The sequence below is a fragment of the Peromyscus maniculatus genome, chromosome 11, assembly GCF_049852395.1.
Source record: "Peromyscus maniculatus bairdii isolate BWxNUB_F1_BW_parent chromosome 11, HU_Pman_BW_mat_3.1, whole genome shotgun sequence".
Lineage (NCBI taxonomy): Eukaryota > Metazoa > Chordata > Mammalia > Rodentia > Cricetidae > Peromyscus > Peromyscus maniculatus.
Window position 1 is genome coordinate 41407552 of NC_134862.1, and position 9554 is coordinate 41417105.

Consider the following 9554-nt stretch of genomic DNA (forward strand, 5'->3'; position numbering starts at 1 on the left):
AGGAGGACAGCTGAAATGGAGCCCAGTGTCCCACAGGGAAGAGGGCTAGCCAGCTGCAAAGAGGCTCTCGTTGGTTAAATGCATCATGGCCTTGAGTCCAAAACTCAGGAACTCAGCCCCACCTAGAAATCATCTCATACAGAGAGTTTGCTTCAGACACGAAAAGTCATAGAGATGTGTACCTAAGGGGCTGGGGATTTAGCTCAATGGTAGAGCGCTTGCTTAGCAAGTGCAAGGCCCTGGGTTCGGTCCTCAGCTCTGGAAAAGAAAAAGAAAAAAAAAAAAAAGAGATGTGTACATAAGGCTAGATACCGGTGGTCAGTGAGCAGGACAGATGTTAGCCTGATAGACACAATCATTTTCTAGAAACAAGCTTCCTAGGCAAGCAGCTGATCAGTAAGTTTCTGGGAATCATAACAGAGAAGTTGCTTTTAGTACTTCAGAGTTCAAGGACAGCAGTCTGTGTTGGTTAGGTGCACAAGTCTGCAATAGAGGCATGTAAGAGAGGGCCAGATACTCCTGGAAGACTGGTCCCTCTGCCAGATGGAGCCCTAAGATGTGTGGCCAGGATCTTGCAGAGGCTCCTCTCTTGGCATCTATGCCGAACAACTTCCCTTTCGATCAACGATCCTCTAAACATATTTATAGCTCGTATAGCCCCTTGGTATTTCCAAGCTCCTGGGTAGGGCCATTTCGGTGGACAACGGTGGCTGGCCCACAGGAATGATGATGTCTGCTTCCTCACTTCTGAGCAAAGGAGTTCAGAAAAAGGACACCAGAAACTAGACCAGCACCCTCCCAACCCCTCCCTTCGACAGATGCCACTTTCCCAAAGTCGGGCTGGCAGCTGTGACCACACACCCGGTTTTTAAACCTTAATTGCTCTCTAGCTTCTTCTCCCTTCCTCTCTCTCTTTTTGTATCTAGTCCATATTTGGAAGAAGAGGGGGAATATTTAATGAATGAGGCAACCTGGCAACAAAGGTGGTTTAAAAAAAATTTTTTTTCAATGATTCCCTTAGCTAAACCCAGGCTCAGAACTTGCCCTAGATGTGGGCACAGGCTGGCAGAGGAGTGGTCAGCAGCTACCCCTTAAACTTCCCAGCCTCTCTCTCAGGCGTATACTCAGGTACCTTTGTTGTGGAGCCTCAGGCTGATGGCTTGGCTGGGCCCCAGGCATTTCACCAATCTGCTTTCTCTCCCAGAAACAGTCACCAAAACGCTGGGATTAGACTGGGGTTGTAGTTCAGTTGCTCCAGTGCTTGATTTCCATGCAGGAAACCCGGCATGGGCTTGATCTTCAGCCCTGCAGTAACAACACAAACATGGTCAGGAGAGCCTGAGGCTGTACACCTGCCGAAGACCCACAGCCTTCTCTGGGTCTGCTGGGCCATTGGTCGGGTCACCTTATAGGTTCCAACACATTTTTCCACTCTGTTTCCAGGACAGTGGTGGGCCTTCTGGACATTTGAAATCAAACTCCTAAGCTCTTGGGCAATTGCCTGGTACAAGGTCATCTCTTTGGCAAGTGTTGGTTGAGTGCATACTGTAAGCTTCATCAATAGTTGCCTGGCAATAACAACATACTAGAATGCATACCACATCCTCTGAGGAAGGCACTTGCCAAAAATGTTTTTCCGGTTTTATTAATCTTGAGGAAACAATCAGACAATCCAGAACGGCAGACTTTCTATCAAGCAAGTAACTGGACTAGACTGGTTTGTTCTTAGAGACGGAATTTGGGTTTGGTAGTCCAGGCTGCTGGCTTCCTCTTTGGAAAGAAAGGCAATGCCACTTGAGAGAGAGAGAGAGAGAGAGAGAGAGAGAGAGAGAGAGAGAGAGAGAGAGAGAGAGAGAGAGAGGCTGGGCATGGTGGCACATGCCTTTAAATTTAGCAGAAGGGGGCTGGACAGATGGCTCAGAGGTTAAGAGCACCGACTGTTCTTCCAGAGGTCCTGAGTTCAATTCCCAGCAACCACATGGTGGCTCACAACCATCTAAAATGAGATCTGGTGCCCTCTTCTGGCCTGCAGTCATACATGCTGTATAATAAATAAATAAATAAATAAATAAATAAATAAATAAATAAATAAATAAATAAATCTTTTTTTAAAAAATCTAGCAGAAGGCAGAGACAAGTGAATCTCTAAATTTGAGGCCAGCCTATGTGGTGAATTACAGGCCAGCCAAAGCTACATAGTGAGACCTTGTCTGAAAACAAATGGGGGGTGGGGGCGGATGTTACAATTTCTCTAGTGACAGAAACAGTGTATGTCTCTATTAGTCAGGTGTGTGTTCTGTGACAAATATTCCTGATGTAAGCAATTTAAAAGAGGAAAGGCTTCATTTGGCTCATGATTCCAGTGCATGGTGGAGGCAGGGAGGGACATGGCGGCGCAGAGCAGCTGACATTGTGGAGGCCGGGAAACAGAGAATGCATGTGCCAGCAGACTTTCCCATTCTCCCTTCCTGGTTCTACCCTGGCCTCTGCCTAAGGGCTGATGCCCCTACACACATCATGATTCTCTCCCCTCGTCCTCTCTGGAATGTCCTCACAGACACACCCACACGTGTGCTGTACTAACCGTCTAGACATTTCTCAGTCCAATCAAATTCCAATACCAGAGCTTAGGAGGTAGAGGTAGAAGAACCAGTTTATTTTATTTTATTTTATTTTATTTTATTTTATTTTATTTTATTTTATTTATTTCCCATGCAAGAAACCTTGGGTTTAGCCGGGTGGCGGCGGCACACGCCTTTAATCCCAGCGCTCCGGAGGCAGAGCCAGGTGGATCTCTGTGAGTTCTAGGCCAGCCTGGGCTACAGAGTGAGTTCCAGGACAGGCTTCAAAGCTACACAGAGAAACCCTGTCTCGAAAAACAAAAAAAAAGAAAGAAAGAAAGAAAGGAAGGAAGGAAGGAAGGGAGAGAGAGAGAGAGAGAGAGAGAGAGAGAGAGAGAGAGAGAGAGAGAGAAAGGAAGGAAGGAAGGAAGGAAGGAAGGAAGGAAGGAAGGAAGGAAGGAAGGAAGGAAGGAAGGAAGAAAGAAACCTTGGGTTTAATCTCTAGCAGTGCAAATAAACAAAACAAAACCTGAGCAGAAGAGCCATATGCCTACAGAAGACCCACAGCCTCCCCCTTCTCTGAGTCTGTCCTTTTCCTCCGGGTTGCTGGAGCATTTGATGGATCACCTTATATGCTATATACTTGATATACATTTTTTACTTACTTTATATAAACAGTTCAGATCACCCAGGCTGCTACATGAGGCCTTGTCTCAAACACAACACGCTGGTTACTTGCACATTAAATACTTACCATCACATAATTAAGTGGCCAAAAGTCAAACAGAAGGGCACGGACTGAGGTAGAAAGTAAGTGGGTGGGTAAGATGGCTCAGAGAGAAAAGATGCTTCCAACTCCAGCCTACTGACCTGAATTTGATCCCTGGCACTCACAGGGTGGAGGGCGACAACTGACTCCCCAGGGCTGACCTCTGACCGCCACACACCACGTCACACACTCAGCCTCACATACACGCATGTACACATACACGCATGTACACATACACAAAATCACTAAAGCATAAACTAACCCTCAAAAAAACCTGTGTTGTTCCACATGGTGGCTACTAGCCAAAGGTATTTAAGAAGTAGGTTGGGGGCCAGGCAGTGGTGGTGCATGCCTTTAATCCCAGCACTGGGGAAGCAGAGGCAGGTGGATCTCTATGAGTTTGAGGCCAGCCTGGTCTACAGAGCAAGATCCAGGACAGGCTCCAAAGCTACACAGAGAAACACTGTCTCCAAAAGGAAAAAAAAAAAGTAGGTTGGGGGCTGGAGAGGTTGCTGGGTGGTTAAGAGTACCGTCTTATTCAGTGAGCCCAAGTTCAATTTCCAGTAGCCACATGGCAGTTCACACTTGGCTGTGACCCAGTCCCAGGGGAACCGTCCCTCTTCTGGTCTTTGTAGGCACCCCATGCATGTAGCACACAGACATTCAGGTCACTACTAACACAAATAAAATAAAAATAAACTCAAAAAGTGACTAGGTAATTGATGAACGGTTTTTTTAATTTATTCTGTTTCAATTAATTTAAATGTAAATAGCAACACATGGCTACTAAGTCCTATATTGAGCTCAGCATAGTCTTAGATTATAAGAAACTTGAGAGAGTAAAGATGTAGTTCACAGAATGCTTGCCTAATGTGCATGAGGTTCTGGGTTCCATTTCATCAGTGCAAAAAGAAGAAAAAGAGGCAGAGACACAGGGAGACGAACATTGACAACAAACAGATAATAACCAAATGCCATACACGAGTCTGCACCGAATTTTGGATCAGAGACAGGGAGAAACGAGAAAAAGTGTCTGGAGACCTATAAAGAAAGAGAAATCCATACTATTAGATGACACTATTAAATTGAAACCAATTTTAAAGTGTAGTTTACTTGATTGGAGAGGATGTTCCAGGATACAGTGTATCCTAGCAGAGAACTTATATGGGTGAAACTAGTAACATTGTGTCCAGTCAGGAAGCAGAGAACAATGAAGGCAGGTCGTCTGCTTGCTCTCTCTGTATTTCGTCTGGGACCCCAGCCCATAGGATGGCGTCACCTACATTTACTGTGGGTCTCCCTACCTAATGTAATCTAATCTGGAAACTCCCTCAAGATATGCCTAGAAGTTTCTGGGGGCAGGGTCCCTGCAAGTGTCACGGTAGACAGGGAAATGAACCTGGAGAGGCAAGAAGGAAAACTGTTCAGTCCAACTTAGTTGGTGCTGTGTCAACCTTCTAGAAAGTCTAACAACAGGCAACTGCACATTGCCAGCATATTTAAACACAGTACAATTTGGAAAGGTTTCTAGGCAACAATCATTACAATTCCAGGTTCACAATAAAGCTTAAGGTGTGACTGCATAGAAACTCCTTTACGAAGTACATGTGATCATGAAGATGGGTTCCATAGCTTAGGGCTTAGCATCTAGTGTGGTAGAGATAGCAGAGGTCAGTCAGCAAGCCTCTGTGACGTCTCCCCTAAAAATGGGCTTTATTAGCCGGGTGGTGGTGGCAGCGGTGGCGGCGGCGGCGGCGGCGGCGGCGGCGGCGGCGGCGGACGCCTGTAATCCCAGTACTCGGGAGGCAGGTGGATCTCTGTGAGTTCAAGGCCAGCTTGGTCTACAGAGCTAGTCCAGAACAGGCTCCAAAGCTACAGAGAAACCCTGTCTCGACCCCCCCCCCCAAAAAAAAAGAATGGGCTCCATTAACTAGAGCTAAAGATAAAAGTCTGGGGATGGTGGTCTGGGATAAACATCCTGGGAGACTGGGGTGAGGTCTGGCTCTACAGAGAGCAAAGGTCACCAGATCATTGACAATATCTACTCCCAGTTTTCTGGGTGGAAAACGGGTATTTATTTCCTCCATTGAGGAGACACCCCTGCATTATTAACAGTCCTGGTGTCTCCGGTGCTTATCTGTGAGCATGAAGACCATTGCCCTCTACATGATCCCATGGTGGGTTGACTAAATTCTACCAAGTTGACAATCAAGACTAGCCGCTATGATTGATCAACACAGTGAAAGAGCAAAGTGGTGTGAACTGTATTTTTCTATAGGCTCAGAAAATTTCAGAATAATAGAAGCGAAAGTGAAAACTGGGGAAGGCAAACATCCACCAGAAGAGTGCGAAAGTGACCGCTGTTTCTGGCTTCCAAACTCCATTCTCAAACTGTGCGAGCAATTCAGATTGCCAGAATCTTTTTGTTTGTTTGTTTTTGTTTGTTTTTCTTTTCTTTTTCTTTCTTTCTTTTTTTTTTTTTTTTTTTTTTTTTTGAGACAGGGTTTCTCTGTGTAGCTCTGGCTGTCCTGGAACTCACTCTGTAGCCCAGGCTGACCTCGAACTCATAGAGATCCCCCTGCCTCTGCCTCCCTCCCGAGTGCTGGGACTAACGGCATGTGCCACCACCATCCAGCTCAGATTTCAGACTCTAAATGCATTTTCCTGTCTCATGTTTATAACTCTCCCTGAGGAGACACTACCATCAGAATGACAATTTAGTAAGAGGGGAAGACACTTATCTCCATCAAAGGAGGAAAGTTACTTCTTTTCCTTTTTCATTATTGGTTTTGGATTTCTTGAGACAAGATGTCTAAGGGTGACCTCAAACTCATCATCTAGCTGGTTTACCTTGAACTTCTGACCTTTTCTAGAATTTTTTTTTTTTCCGAGACAAGGTTTCTCTGTGTAGCTTTGCGCCTTTTCTGGAACTCACTTGGTAGCCCAGGCTGGCCTCGAACTCACAGAGATCCGCCTGGCTCTGCCTCCTGAATGCTGGAATTAAAGGCATGCACCCGGCCTAAATAAACCATTTTTTTTTTAAAGATTTATTCATTTATTATGTATACAGTGTTCTGTCTGCATGTATGCCTGTAGACCAAAAGAGGGCACCAGAGCTCATTACAGATGGTTGTGAGCCACCATGTGGTTGCTGGGAATTGAACTCAGGACCTCTGGAAGAGCAGTCACTGCTCTTAACCTCTGAGCCATCTCTCCAGCCCTAGAATTTCTTTTTTTTAATGCCTGTGCTTTGCCTGCTTGTATGTTTGTGAGCCACATGTGTGTCTGGTGCCGTAGAGGCCAGAAGAGGGCATCAGTGTCTACAGGCATACCACCATGAAAACATCTGATCTCAGCAGAAGAGGCCTTTGCCTCCCCGGAAGCAGAGGTGCACATAGTTGTGAGATTGTGAGCTGCTATTCGGGTGCTGGGAACTGAACGTGGGTCCTCTGTGGGTGTAGGAGATGCTGTGCCCTTGACCACTGAGCCAGCTCTCCAGACTGGAGTGTTTGGCTTCTGCTTCTCCTGCCTTTGTCTGCTCAAGTGCTCAGACTGCAGGCCTGTGCTGTCACGCCTGCCCTGTGGTCACTCCTCTGGCAGAAATTCTGTGACTTTGGGGAGCAGCAGACTTGTACATCTCCCCTCTTAAGTCCTGACTCCCCACCTTTCTGATTTAAGAGTCTACAACTGTTTCTTCTCCCCAATGCCCTGGGCCAAACACAAACCTTTGAAGTTCTCCTTGACTTTGCAATATACTGTAAGTCAAATAATTATCAACTGTCATGCTGGAGGCCCGCTCCAGCAGGTTCAGGCCCCAAAGAGGAGGGATGGGTGTGGGAGGGGACAGGACACACATGACACAGTCTGAGGGTGAGTCGGGATGACTGTTTACTGAGAAAAGAATACGGTGAGTTCAAGGCCAGCCTGGTCTACAAAGAGAGTTCCAGGACAGCCAAGGAAATCCTGTCTCAAATACACCCCCCAAAACAACACTTTTTATACTCTATAGTTGCACCTAAAAGTAAGTGGAAGAAGAGAGGCATATGAGCTGTCGTGTGGTTTGAGAAAAAGGATTGAGGAAGCTAGCCTTGACCTTGACAAGTTAATAGGCACCAGTCATAATGTTAACGGAGGGCCACAAGTTCCTCTTGCCAGAGATAAGAATGTCTCCTTTTATAGCAAGCAAGAACTTTCTTCAAGTCCCTGAGAGAATGGGGGTTTTTGTCTTAATACCTGACCTTGGGAAAGGGACTTTTCTGGGGGATCAGACACTGCATTATAGTATAATGCCATTTTTTTATATGGCTTAGTTTATCCAAATAACTAAAGCTTAAGGTGAGCGAAGAGGAAGCTAGACAAATATTAGTGTGAACCTAAGTATACCTTAGGAATTTTTAAATCTTGATTATCAAATATATCTCATTTATCAAATAAATCTTATTTATCAAATATACCTTATTTATCAAGCAAATGTTACTTATCTAAATTTTCTAACAGCTTGGTGTTAACTTGTATGAGAGTAGGCAGAGTTATGCTATATGGTTCCACGGTGGCAGGAATTTTTTTTCCAAAGAATTATTTTGTTTAGAGAGGCTGCCATTTTATACCTCTCTCTCTCTCTCTCTCTCTCTCTCTCTCTCTCTCTCTCTCTCTCTCTGTTTGTTTTTTGAGACAGGGTTTCTCGGTGTAGCTTTGGTGCCTGTCCTGGAGCTCACTCTGTAGACCATGCTGGCCTTGAACTCACAGAGATCCACCTGCCTCTGCCTCCTGAGTGCTGGGATTAAAGGCATGCACCACCACCACCACCACCACCACCACCACCACCACCACCACCACCCGGCACATTTTCATCCTTTAAAGCTCGAACAAAAACTCCCATGATGCACAGTGAGAATGATTAAAGATGGAAGTCAAGGGGTGCTTGGAGAATTGAGATCCGCAAAGGAGAAATGCTAGAACTTTGTCAAGCAGCAGTGGTCGCTGCCATGAAGTCCATGCCACTACCACATAATTTCAAAAACATTTTCTTTAACACCTTATTTGTTTTTATGTGTATGGGTCATAGGGTTCCTATGAGTTCCAGATTCATCCAGGCTACATAACAGGACACTATAAAAAAAGAAAGAAAGGAAGGAAGAAAGAAAGAAAGAAAGAAAGAAAGAAAGGAAGGGAGGGAGGGAGGGAGGGAGGGAGGGAGGAAGGAAGAAAGAAAGAAAGAAAGAAAGAAAGAAAGAAAGAAAGAAAGAAAGAAAGAAAGAAAGAAAGAAAGAAAGAAAGAAAGAAAGAAAGAAAGGAGACACAAAGGACCCTGTTTTGTGGGAGGAGGACAGTTCTCACTTAAGATCAGGAAAGATAAAGTTGGTAAAGAGGGTGGAACACGCGCATGGGCAACTTTGAATACTTATGGAATGGCTGGTCAGTTTGGGAAAGCTAGTCAGCTGATGATGAGGAAACAGTGATGTTTTAGAGAAGTTTCAGGGGATAAATTAACAAACGACTGTGCAACAAGTCCTCAAATCATGGAGACCCGTGACCAGGTCACTGGAGCGCTCCTGTGTGGGCGAGACGCGTCTGCTCCCCGACCCTGAGCGCTGTGTAAGTTCTGCTAACCAGTTGGACCACCGGAGTTTCCAACAATAGCTGTGGCCCCATCTGGGAGCCCAGTTTATATAGAGGCTGATTAACAAAAAGTAAAGCGTAGAAATGGTAAGACGTTAACACGAACAAGAGTAAAGGTGACCCCTGCTGCAACTTATGATGAGTTCTCCACCCTGCCCTTCAGGACTGCATTTTAAGAAAGTGGACAGCTCAAAGGGCTCTGTGCTATGGCTGCCTCTCTGCTGGGGCCTCTCCCAATCATTCTGTACTGTGTATGTCCTGGTTTCTATGAGGATGAGAACAGGAGACTCTGGATGGTTGTAAGCCTGGGCTTTAGAGCTTAACATCCAACTCTTAACCGGCTTGTAGCTACCATGACTGTCACCTTGTGGCAGATGAGAAGACCCCTCCAGGCGTTCTTGACCCCCTTCCCCTCTGCTTTGCCCTGTCTTCTGATGATTTGGCAGCAATATTCTGTGATATTATACTGGGGGACAGACTCCAATTTCTGGAAATTGGTGAACTATTCCAAGGTTGGTGTCACAGAGCAAATGGTCCTAGAGATGGAGGACGCTGATGATTCTGAGTTTGTCGATCCCTCCCTCCCTGCTGAGACCTCAGCTTGA

The 9554-nt window shown here is 45.7% G+C and overlaps 1 pseudogene; it reads left to right on the forward strand.

Moving 5' to 3' along the window:
• Positions 1–9155: 9155 nt before the first annotated feature.
• LOC121821204 (protein TCL1B2-like) lies at positions 9156–9554 on the forward strand (annotated as a pseudogene).